A 13400-nucleotide genomic window follows, 5' to 3' on the forward strand; every position below is an offset into this window, starting at 1 on the left:
CGACCGATACTGCAGGCCAGCCCTGCTCCTGGGGTGTAGCACTGCTCCCCGCTTTTTCTGTGCTGACATTCTGGCGGCCATGCTTGAACGCAGCTTCTGCCGTCTCAGCCTCTGCAACTCAGCACATCACAGACGTGTGGTTCATGGGCTGCCTGTGCTGGTGCCACCGCTGCCCGCCCAGGCTGCAGCCCCGCATCTGTGCTTTTTCCTGGCCTGTGCTCAGTTTTACTTTGCCAGGAGGGAGTGACTCCTCGGTGTTGTCCTGCTTTCTTAGAGGGGCCTCGCAGAGGAGTTGCCTGGGCCCTAAGAATCTACAGGGACTGCTTTTGAAGTTTGCTCACCGTCCTTTAATCCCTAGGGCAGCCAGGGCCTGGTGGGTGGAGGGAACAGCTACCATGTTCATCTCTACCCCTCAGGCCGTGTTGGGCACCCAGGCTCCCTAGGCCATTCTTCTGCTTCTCGTGGGGGCTATTGTATCTGAAGGGCCCCCAGGTCCCTGCTCAGAATCTGCTTTCTGTTGTTTCCCATGTGTGTCTAAGTTCCAACGATGGGTGCCCTTCAACTCCTCTTCACAAGAGAGACCTCAGCCCTCAGGTACCCAGCAGGTGCACATGCACACGTGGCTGAGGAGAGGAGGCAAGGCGGGTCAGCCCATGTAGACTCCCAGCAGTGGGTGGTGGGTCCCAGCCTTTTCCCCATTCTAGCCACACCCGGATGGGTCAGGAATGGAGCCTCCCCTGGGCGGTGGAGGGGGAAGAGTCTCTCTCTCTGGCAATGTTTTTGGTGTAATTTGAAACCTCCCAGGAGATTCTGACATGCCATCACCGTAAGACATATTCCTGACTTTTAAGAAACACATAAAGCATATTTTTCTATTTATTTATCAATTAGAGATGTGTTTCCACCCATTTAGACCTGAGACCACAGAAACATTAGCAAAATGGCAAAATACCAAGAACCCACATTTAACAACAACCACCAAATCCTTTCTATTGAGGATCAATGAAGTCCAAGTCTCCTTGGTGTGGAAGGCATGCTCTATTTTCCTTCAGATGAAGAGCACAGACAGTTCATGGTTAGATTCCTCAATCCAAACCACAGCCCTGTGGTTTGTGGAAACATTCCTGGACTCTGATATAAATTATTTTCATATCCTTGGTTTTAGTATGTTGCAAGTTTTTGTTTTTGATATCATCAACCCCTTCCCTCCTGCCAAAGAAAAATAACAGAATTGGTATTTTTTAGTGTGCAGTAAAATACAAGTGATATATAAAATATTTTTTAAAAAGTGAGTCAACTCTGTCACCCAAGGTGACATTTATGACCCTGAGATGACTCTTCCCTGATTACTAGTTGGCAAGAGCAGGGGCATACATACGTAGATGGGACCTCTGTGCCATCATGTTCCCACCATGGTACAGTATGGACACCCTCGATACATGCAAATAGTGGTTTTCATGATTCTTTAATACACTGCAAAATATTTCTTTTTAGGAATGCTCTATGCTTCGTTCAGCCTTTTCCCCTCTGATGGAAACATATATGGTTTTCATCTTTATCCGTCTCCTCATAGATCCTGAGGGGAAGCCTGGACCCAGTGTGCACTGGGACTGTGGAGTAACTTTGGGAATGAGCAGATGTCACTTTTGGTGCGCGCACATCAGCACCTCCCCAGATGTCTGGGAGATTAACTTGACCTACGCTGAAGAAAACTACAGCCACTCTGACCTTTCAAAAATACATGGAGGGCTCTTATGGCAGGAGATCTGAAGGGAGCTAATGTTATTGGCAAGGATTTCTCATAGTTCCATCTGGGTTTTGCACATTTTAGTGAGAGTTCAAAAGGTAATGGAGTTTCACACATTTCCAGCCCATCTTCCCAAGTGGCTTAAAGGCCCCAAAAAGACTCAACCCTCCCCTTGAGCGCATTACTGTTTGTTGACTTGACTCCTCTTCGGGCCATTTGCCAATAATCCAAGGAAGGCAATGTGCTGTGGAGGATGGTATCACAAGGTCTGATGTAAGGCTGCCTTGATTTGGATCTTCTGACCTGTGTGACTTTGGGACACCTGTTTAATATCAGTTAACTCACCTGCAAAATGGGAATCATAATGGCACCTACTGTATAGGACAGCTGCTAAGATGCTAAAAGTCCTTTGTACAAGGACTAGTGGAGGTCAGTCCACCTGAGAGTCTAATGAATTCCTATCCATAGACTGGCATGTCTGTTTTCTTACACCACACTCAGAACCCTAGGCCTAAAAACCCATTCTGAATTGAAGAGTGAAAACATGGATTGGGCTGACAGTGGCTAGCCTGAAATTTCCTGCTGCGAACTTCTGCTCTGCTTACAAACAGCATTTATGTATCATGGTGCCTGGCACAGTTAAGGTCTCAATCAAGATTTGTTGAATAGAATTAAATTGAAAATTATCATCTGGTTTTATCCCAGTGGAGCGCAACTATACAAACCCACAGAAAATGTCTGAAATGTCATATACCATTTGAACCCTGTTTGACTAGGTTAATTGCTCAAATTTCCAATATCTGCAGTAGGTCTCCACCCAGGAAGATGGACAGAAAGCACAAACTGCAGAGGAGAGTTTAGGGGCTGAGTCAATGTATGGAAAGATGTGGCAAATGTTTTACATCAAGGGGCTGAAATAGCAGGTCTCCCTCTCCCTTCCTTCTCTCCCTCTTCAGTTTCTCCAATGAACTACTGTGGGGGAACATGTTTTAGCAGGAATTAGTATGTAATGGTTTCAGTGTATTTTTCAACAGATTATTTAAATGAAAGTAGTTTTTGTAATGACAAAAAAATGCAGTTGAGAAGTCTGCAAGAGGAATCTCTTATTTACAGGCCACGATTTATGGAAGGGGAAGCGGGATAGTTTGCCAAGCCGAGAAAATAAAAGACCTAATGATACTCTGGAAGGACATTTTGGATAGTGAAAGAAAAGACTTTAAAAGGCTTCTAGTTAATCCTTTTATATGAAAGTGATATAAAAATTGAGTGAAACCCTCAGTGCAGCACCCAGGCAATATGCCAAGTCTGTAAAGGCTCTGTAGGGCATTTCTGGCAGTTTGATTTCCCAGCATTAAACTTGGGCTGCTAAGGATTGATTCAAGCGGTCTCCTGGTTTGGATGACCTTCTTAGTCTCTTCTTCTTGATCTGTTGCCCCAACAGATCAGGCTACTCGTCTCCCTCTGCTTAATTCTTGGCTTCTGCATCTTTTGATGCATCACAGCTCAGCATGAAAAATACTCCCTGATAAGCTTCAGACTTGGGAGACCCAAAGCTGGGCCTTCCTGCCTGGAGAGGTGATCACATGGCATACTGGGCACTGTAAAGACGCGGGGCATTTGGTGATAATGTGCTTGGCTCTTGTGCCTTTGGTGAAGACAGGGGGGTTGAGGCAGATGCAGGAACACCTGGCAGGACACTGAGGTCTGCTAAAAACCCTGCACACAGTCGTTAGTCTATAAAGGCCTCTTCTAACCACTATGGCATCTTCTGGAGCACAAATGTCTGTCGAAACAAGCACTGTACTGGCAAATTTTAGGGGTTCACACATTTTGTTGGGTCAGTCAATGAGGCCAGAGGGTTGCTATAAGTGCATCCATGCCTGGATATCTCCAGGACACCATTGTAATGTCCTGTTTCCTAAGCCATGACTCTGGGGACTGCATTCACCTATGCATTGCCTACCACCTGCAGGTTGACAGCCAGGTGGTTTGTGTCAGCTGAGTTCTAGAAGATTCTTTCTGTAGCAGTCATGTTTTCTATCTCTGATGCTTCCTGGATCTTTCCCAGATACTGCTTCCCTGGTAATGGACCAGGACTTGCATGGGTTAAGTTCCTTTAAGGAGCCTTTTGCAGTTCTCAAAAGAATAGAGTTGGTTCCTCAGCCTCGGAACTATTGATGTTTGCTTTCCAATGTATCATAGGATGTTTAACAGCATCTCTGACCCCTACCTACTAGACGCCCAGTAGTACCAGCCTCCCAAGCTGTGACAACCCAAACTACCTCCTGACATTGCCAGTGTCCACTGGTGGTGGAGAGTCATGGTGCAAAATCAACCTCTCTTGAGAACCACTGGAATAGAGCATAGGGTGTGGGAAAATATATCTAAACAGGTGATGATATACTCCTTTCTAACTTGCCTTTCTTGAAAACTTGAGGAAGGCTGCCTGGGCCCTCCGAGGCAATGCAGGTCTTACCCCTAAAGCTTTGTGCTCCACTCTGCATATCTGAGCAGCTTTTCATCATTCTCTGAATCTGTAAATGTACTTCCTACCCCACCAAATATCATCTTTAACTCCCACCAATAATTTGGGCTCCAGGTTTCTTTTGGAGAAGTGATGAGGGGGGAGAATAATTCCTTCTGAATGCGCCAGGGAGCATCAACATTGCTGAGGGGATGATGTAGGATCTGAGTAAAGAAAAAGAGTGAGCTCCTGGAGAATGAGCATCACAAGCTGGGGGACAGCTTAGGGGATCTAAGGTGGGAAGGTGTGTGGTTTGTTTGAGCAATGCAAAGAGGCCAGTGGGGGTGGACCCCAGAGAAGGGGGAAATGGCAGAACATGAGTTTGGAGAGGCACCCAGGGGATAGATCATGCCGGATTTGGCAGGCCATGGGAAGGACTTTAGATTTCATTCTAAGTATGATGGGAATCCAGTGGAAGTTTCATGTAGGGTCTTTGGAATGAACCGATGTGTTAAAATGATCACTCTGGATGCTTCATGGAGAGAGGTGAGTCTGGCAAGAGTGAAGGCAGAGGCCTGTCTGGAAGCTTCTGCATCCAGATGGGAGGTGATGGTGGCTCATACTGGGGGTGGTAGTGGAGGTGAGGAGGTCAGAGTCTGGATGTATTCTCATGATACAGCCAAGGGAATTTACTGATGCATTTAAGGGGAGAGATGAGAAAAGGAGAGGCACCAGGAACAGTCCACGGCCTTGGGCCAGAGCAACTGGGTGCCATTTACTAATATGGGAAACACCAGAACAGAGGGCTTAGAGGAGGAAATGGAGAGTTCTCTTTCAGACATATTATGTTTGTGCTGCCTATTTATATCCGAGTGGAGCTGTGGAGTAGGCAGTTGTACTGAGGAGTCAGTACCTCCGGGCACAGGGCCGCACTACAGATGTCACTGTGGGGCCATCAGGATGCAGATGGCATTTGAAGCCAGGCATCTGGACAAGATCATTGAGGAAGTTTGTGCAGATGGAGAGGCGGACCCAGGGCTGAATGTTAATTGATGCAGCATTCGGGGATCTGGAAGATGAGAGGCAACAATAAGGTACATGAGAAAGAACAGGCGGCGAGGCTGGAGGAACAGGGATGTGGAGTGCATGGTGCAGGAAGGAGGCAGAGGCCGACTGTGTCAAGTGCCTCTGAGATCAGGTAGTAAGCGGTCTGAGAGTCACCAGATGGCTTTGGCAATCTTCATGAGTGGTGCAGGGGAGGAAGCTGGCTGGAGAGAATGGGAGGAGAGGCAGTGGAGAAAGCCAGCACAGATAACTCTTTCTAGGAATGCGCCTCTAAAGGGGAGCAGTGGAGTGGTCAGTGGAGGAGGGCATGACATGGAGCTTTGGGTTTTTGTTTTTTCAATGTGAGAGAAATTGTAGTGTGTTCATACGTTTCCAATTTCAACAAACTTATCAAGTGCCTACTATGTGCCAGGTGCATAGGAAGATCCTAAGGTACCGATTCATTTTGAGTTTACAAGCTAGGAAGGGAGATAGACAGAGCAATGCAGAATCTCATCAACACAGAGCAAGTGGTGGAGAAGAGGAGTGCACAGGGTGCTGTGAAAACTCAGGGGAGGAAGCATAGCTTGGCTCTGGGGCGGGGGTTAAATCCAGGCAGGCCTCCTGAAGGAGGTGACAAGTGAGGTAGGCCTAAGAATTAGCCTGGAAGAATGAATAGAAATTAGTCTGCTTAAGAAGACAGAAAGGCTTTCCAAGAAAATAAAATCACATCGGAAAAGAGTCAGGAAAGACAATGGGATGTGTTTAGAACAGCGTGCAATTCATGATTACTAGAGCATACAGAATGAGGAAGGACAAGATGTGAGATAAGGTTGTGGACAGAGACAGCAGGAGGTCCTGGAAAGTCTTATTTTCCATGCCAACAAGTTCACCCTTTAAACTGTAAACAATGAGAACCCATTGACAGGTTTGAACAGGGGAGTGACATGCTTGTTTTGGCATTTTTAGAGAAATCACTTTGCACCCATATGAAGGATATAGATTTTAGGAGGGGGCAGATTTAGAGGTTATTGCAATGTGTCAAGGGGATCATGCCAAACATTTTGGAGGTAAATCAGCAGGACAGTGAGCAGCAGCAGAAGAGAAGGATGACGGGAAGAAGTGGCTTGGTGGGAGAGATTAATTGTTAACTTGGAGGAGGATCAAAGCGGAGATGTCTAGTAGGTATTTTGATAACAATGTTTGAAGCTCAACAGAGAGGTCAGAGCTGAAAATATAAATTTAGAATTCATATGTTAGTATGGAGAGAAGTTTATAAAGCAGTAAACTTTGATTACATTGCCATAGTTTATATAAAGTTATATCTGTCTTTCCATCCATCCATCCATCCATCCATCCATCCATCCATCCATAAAAGAATATGGAAAAATTTAGGTCAGAAGAATAATGGCATTTATTTCTGTATGGAGATATTTTCTTATGTATATTAAATTTTTTCATAATGAGTGTACCTTACTGATGTGATCAAACTATGTTTATTTACTTATAATAAAGATATAATAAAAACTAGGTGACAATGGCATTTCAGAATCTAAGGCGGTAGAGTTTCAAATAGGAGTTTGTATCTACTGCAGTAAAGTGTTGATTAAAGTAAAGCGTGGGCTGGGCATGGTGGCTCATGCCTGTAATCCCAGCGCTTTGGAAGGCTGAGGTGGGTGGATCACCTGAGGTCAGGAGTTCGAAACCAGCCTGGCCAATGTGGTGAAACCCCATCCCTACTAAAAAAAAAAAAAAAAGAAAAAAAAAATTAGCCAAGTATGGTGGCACAGACCTGTAATCCCAGGTACTTGAGAGGCTGAGGCGGGAGAATCGCTTGAACCTGGGAGGTAGAGGTTGCAGTGAGCGGAGATTGCACCACTGCACTCCAGCATGGGTGACAGAGCAAAACTCTGTCTCAAAAAAAAATAAATAAATAAAAATAAAAACAGTAAAAAGTGGTAAGAGTTCACTGGCTCTGTTGATTAGATGGTCTCTGCTGCTCATGGAAAGGGCAGTGCTGGTGACGATTACTGAAATCAGACTTCAGTAGATGAGGAAGTGAGTGAGGGAGAGGAGCAGAGCAGGGGGAGAGCATGAAGTGTAAAGATCCATGAGAAAGGGATGACTGCTGGAGAGGTGTGGAGATGGGGACTGGTGGGCCTAGAGCCTGAGTGAGTAGGTCCACCTTGAATGGAGGAATGGACTCCAGCGAGGGTGTTAAGGTTGGGTAGCATTGGTATTTGGGGTGAGAAATTGAAGTGGTCACCTCAGTGTTTCCATTTCAGTAGGGTCTGAAGTCATCTCACAGTGGACGTGACTTTGGTTGATGGAGGCTTTCGGGACAGTCAAATGGAAGATGCCCCCGTAACAGGACTGGTGAGCTTTGCTGTGGCACTTTCTGAGGTCAGAGAGTGTGATTTAGAATTGTATCCTTTCTTGGAATTATTTCATTTTCTCCAGGGCTAGAGCTATGGAAATCTACCCTGGCACGGAATGAGGAAGAGTGAGTTACAATACTAATCCACAGTGGCTTTTTGTCCTTCAGATGGGGTGCAAGCATGGAGCAGGGAGGGAATTGGGTGTGCAGGGAATGAAGGCGCTCAGGAGGCCTGGGATGAAGGAGGCCATGCCAGACTATGAGGAGACAGAGAATCCAAGGTGAGAACGAGCTTGGCAAGGAGCAGTGGTAGGGGGAGGAGGTGGGAACGCCGGCTGTAGAATGATTGACAGTGGGATTTTAGAGTTTTCAGTTTCTGACATGGCACAGTTCTGGGTGATAATGAGGTTGGGAGGGCCACTGTGGGAGCAGGTGGCTGGAGTGGAATGTAGGTCACTGCCACGGGGGTTAGGTAGGTTTGGTCTATTCTCTACACCCACTTTTATTCAGATACTGTTTTGGAGAATGTGTAAAGAATCTCTTCCCCAATGCCTCATAAAAATTGTTTAAATATTGCAGATGCAAGGCATGATTTATATTTGGTTTTCATAGCTTCCCTTTATGTGGAAACGGTTTTACAAATTAGCTGAGAAAACTTGAAGTTTTCTTCATCTGCCATGAAAGAGACTCTGCCAACACAGGATAATGATAGGATATTATCTTTGGATTGCTAATTAGCAACTGAAATGAATGTCTAGCCCTGGTGCCGCCAAGTCCCCTCCATTAATATCTGCCCTGCAGGGGGGCAGAGGAGTGAGACCAGAGCTGCTTCCCCTCAACATGGTGGGCCAAGTGTGTGGTGTGCCTCCCTTTTAGAGAAAGCACTTCTAAAAGTACCTTATGCAGACTCTTAACATACCCTCTGACTATATAGAGATGGCAAATAACATACTTAGTATTGCTCTTCAATTCAATGAAAAACTAGTTGTGGTAAAATATTTTTTGACCCATCATTCTGGTTAGCTTGTGTTAATACTTAATGTATTAATCACATTTTCCCAGATTATAAGGATTAAGTTAGGTTAATGTGGAAAGGAGTTGAGGAACAAAGATCCAGGAAAATAAACCTTCCTATAAATATAGAGAACATTACCCCACCTTTGATTTCCTCCTGTGTCTAGATGTGTCCAGGTATGTTACCACTCCGGCCCTCAAAGATGCTTTCATTGACCTCTAAGGCATGATTCCTCCTTAGCTTCCAAGTATTCTTTACTGGGAGAGCTGAAATATTTTGTTTTGCAATATCATGGATGCTCATGGCTGAGATTATATCTACAAGTCGCGAAAACAATGTGCATTTAGTTATCTAGGGAAGCAGTCTTTCATGGTCAAACGACTGAACAATTCATTGGACAAAATTAATCAAAGTAGTTAATCAATGGACCAAAATAGCTCAGCTCTCAGTTTAGCTATTAACATTAGCTAATAGCTCAGTTTTTAGTTATTTAACTTTCTAGCTATTTTACTGTTGTCTGAGCCTCAGTCATTAGTTCTCTAGGTTGACTTTTTTGTGAATTTGCTTTATGAGCTCAGGCAAACAGTTGAAATTTTTTTCACCGGTTTCTCTGTTTACCTTGGGAGAATACTATCGATTTCTTCTCAGAGGATTTTGGGAGCTGTTGGAAAGATTGGTGAATCTTCTATCAAAATCTGGTGTATTCTTTAGAAAGAGACACTCCAAAGGTTCAGAGTGAAATATAATACTGCATTATTAAACTTGGAGGTTTCTGTGATGGGAGGTATCTGAATGGGTTGAATATTGGCCCCCACAAGATATGCCCATATCCTAAACCCTGGAACCTGTGAATGTGATGTTATTTGGAAAAGGAGTCTTTGAAGATATAATGAAGTAAAGGACCTCAAGATAAGATGACCTTGGATTATCCAGGTGGGCCCTAATCCATCAACAAGCGTTCTTATAAGAGATAGAGAGGAGAGGACACAGGAATTGATGAGAAGGCCATGCGAGACAGAGGCAGAGACTGGAGTGATGCAGCCACAAGCCAAGGAGCTGTTGAAACCCCAGAAGCTGAAAGAGGCAAAAAAAAATGGGTCTCCCCTGGGGCCTTTGGAGGGAGTGTGGCCTTGCTGACACCTTGATTTTGGCCTTCTGGCTTCCAGAACTGAGAATGGCCAGTTTGTGGTAATTTGCTACGGTAGCCTTAGGAAAGTGAGGGAGCGCTCACCCGCAGCATAGCCCTCCTCCTTGCTTGTCCGGAACACCTTTCATTCAGCATAGGATCTTGTAATTTGTAAGTTGTTCCACTAAAGTAATATATTTAATTTCATGCAAGAAGAGAATTTATCTAGTTTTAGAATGGGATACTGTGTCTAGTTCCAAGCCCAGAATTATATAGAAAATTTGACCGTAAAAGGCTGCTTGCCTGGATAACTAAAGTGCTCTGAAACCTGCTATATCCTCAAAAAAATTTTTTTTTTTTGAGACAGAGTCTCACTCTATTGCCCAGGCTGAATGCAGTGATGCGATCTCGGCTCACTGCAGCTTTGAACTCCTGGGTTCAAGTGATCCTCTCGCCTTAGTCTCCCGAGTAGCAGGGACCACAGGTGCACACCACCACACCTGGCTAATTTATTTTTTGTAGAGACAGGTCTTGCTATGTTGCCCAGGCTAGTCTCGAACTCCTGGACACAAGCAATCTTTCTGCCTTGGCCTCCCAAAGTGTTGGGATTACAGGTGTGAGCCACTGTACCTGGCCCTGCTATATCTTCATCTAACTGGATAATCCAGGAAGGTGAAGGTTTAGAAGTCTTAATTATTTGAGCTGCACAAACCAGAGAATACAGGAATGGCAATGCCATTGTGTTCCGGGCAGAACCCAGAGTGCCTTATTGACCCTTTAAATGTTATCTCTTTTTTACCTGTGATGCATTAACCAATGCACAATATTTCCATAAATCTGAGTCAGGTTAAAAAAATCAACTTGGGCTAAACCAAGCAATGTTTAGAATTTCCACTCATTCATTCATTCATCCATTCAATCTTTCTACGAATAAGTTATCTATCATCTGCAAGGCACTGTGCTAACTGCTGGAATACTTACTGAACATAATAGACAAGGCCCTCATGCTCCCATGGAGTGTATAATCTAGGGACATTATGCTTCAGGAAGATGTTAGAATTATTTAAATATGACCTAAGTCTAAACTGATGTAGCATTCTGTAATTTTCACATGAATGGCAAAATAATAATGGCTCTGACAACATCAAGTTGCCATGCCACACAAGATCTATGTACTGATACAATCAGGATACCAGAAATACCTGAAGCTATTTAAGTAATTGGTTCTGAATTAATTTCATAGATACAGGGAAAATATGGAATGCATAAGCCAAATAATATACTAAATCAGTATAATATTGAGGCTTGTGACTATGTTCTATGATGCTTTATTGTTTTGAAGATTTACCTACTGATGATATTTTTCTTTAGATAATAGAATTTATTGATACTCTTTAAAATTAGACTATAAAGAGAAAGTCCTTAGAAGTCTGGATAGTAGGGACAGCCAGTGTAGCCTCTGTTTTCTATTCATCATCTGAAAGTAGGAAGCCTCCCCTCTCCTCTGTACCCCTAAAGGTCTCAAGGCTGATCTGCTTTCAGCCTAGGCTGGAGGATCCATCTCCTGGATTACATCACACACTTCCTTAGAGGTCTACAGTGATTCCCATTTATCATTCACAATGATATTCCTGATCATTAGTTTTATATATCTCCACCAACCATCCCCCTTCTCAGATCCTGAGATCACTGGGCTACCTTGGTTCTGTTCTCAATTTGATTAGGATTGTACTTCTGTCCCTGGTCCACCTCTGCTAATGCCATTTTCAGTACTTTTTTCAGCTGTGTTATTCTTAATTGAGAATAACCCATGCTAGATGGTTTACATTGGCCCCACCCCTCATTCCAGTTTCTGTTGCTGTCAAACTCTTTACCCTCCACCCCGCTGAATGTATCCCTCCTCTCATGAAATTGGGCTGAACAGAAAGATGTCTTTATACTTTTATATAATTTGCTTTTTAAACCTCTCCCAACAGACAAAAAGACTTTTGAATGCAATATATTGATTCTGTTAATTCTATTTGGCATTTAAATATTCAGGAAATGAACTGATTTCATGGAAATTACATTTTCAGTAATTTAAATAATAGTTCCAATTTTGTTAATTTTCATACTTAGAGTCAAGCCTAAAAATTTCTCAGCCATGATGCTGCCCACATATTCCCACTGATTCTTGGGCTTGATATTGTTACTAGAGTGCTTTACTTTCTTTTGTCCTGGAAGCAAATTTCTAAGGTAGGCAGCATCGATGTTCATTTGTGTAATCATGCCATAATACATTCATAACAAAGAGTTTTGAATCAACAAATAAAGCCTAATTTTTAATCCCTATTTTATATTAGGATGCTGAAATAAGATAATGTAGAGTCTGCTCAAGTTAATTAACTCTGATTCCTGTGAAAACCTCCTCAGTTTAAATCCTGATATGCCAGGGAAATTTGGAGACTTGTAAATAGCATTTCGTGCCCCTGTACAGGACACAGGAGCTCCTTCCACCTCCCACTAATGCTTGCTTACATAATTTTGCAGTAACTTCTTTTCCAAATATTACAAGCACACGGGAGAGCTAGAGGTGAAACAATAGCCCCAAACCTGGATCTCCACAGTCTGTAGTAGGAACTTGTGAAAAAAAAAATTCTTTCAATTTTAGCTCTGCATGGGCATGTCAAAGCCTCTCCACTCCTCTCTTCCCATCTACAAATAAAGGATAATAATGTTAATATTTGCTTACTTACCTCACAGGAGAATGAAAAGAAAGAGTAATTTAATGTTAATAGGTTCTTTGAAGATGAAAAGTACTTCATAATTGCTAAGTTCTATTACATTTTTAAAAACCCATCTCAAAGATACCCCTCTTTCCTTATCCTCCTAACTTTGTTTAATTAAAAATAATTAACCTTTCTCAACCTCATTATTTAAGTACATAAGACTTCATGACGTTCCCACACAATGTATGTTTCCATGCTTTACCCAGTGTTACTGCCTTCAGGTTTGGGCCTTTCGTATTTTCTAACTTCTTATATATTAGAAAATCTAGTGAAAACCTGTTGTGTCTGCCTAGGGTAGATTTCATTTCAGTGTGAAAACTGCATGAACAGCCAGCTTTTTTTCTCACACTCTTTGAAAGGCCCTTGATGCTGCTAACATCTAAGGCAGAATTTCTCAAAGGTGGTGGTGACCCTTCCATTGGTATCTGAATCCCTGGGGTGTTTGTTAAGATCTAGGTGCCTGGAGATCAGACTCTATGGGGTGGGTTACGGAAATCTGCATTTAAAATAAATTATGCAGTTGCTGACTAAAATTTGAGAACCACCCATTCCAAGTCCCTCATCTTTTTTTAAAGATGAAAAACATAGTCTGAAGGTCAAAAGTGAAGTTTTTTTGCCTTAGGCATCACTCATTGCATTTTCCTCATGGATACTGGAAGAAGGGATGGAGGACAAAGGCTTTTCTAGAAGCTGAGAGTATGAAGGGCTCTACTTGGCCTCCTCTCACACCACCGCCTGCAGGCACATGCATCCTTGCCTCCTCACACCCCACTAATTAGGGGGGGTCTTCTTTTTATCTAATCCCCCTCATATCACCAGCCTCTCCCTCCCTCTGGTTCTTGCTTTCGGCACCTCTCTC

The 13400-nt window shown here is 43.4% G+C and overlaps 1 protein-coding gene across 8 annotated transcripts in view; it reads right to left on the minus strand.

Moving 5' to 3' along the window:
* The window catches only part of HECW1 (HECT, C2 and WW domain containing E3 ubiquitin protein ligase 1), a 464866-nt gene that overhangs the window by 28892 nt on the left and 422574 nt on the right, over positions 1-13400 (minus strand). The gene's annotated exons all lie outside the window — the stretch shown is intronic.

This window comes from Nomascus leucogenys, chromosome 17 (genome assembly GCF_006542625.1).
Source record: "Nomascus leucogenys isolate Asia chromosome 17, Asia_NLE_v1, whole genome shotgun sequence".
NCBI classification, from domain to species: domain Eukaryota; kingdom Metazoa; phylum Chordata; class Mammalia; order Primates; family Hylobatidae; genus Nomascus; species Nomascus leucogenys.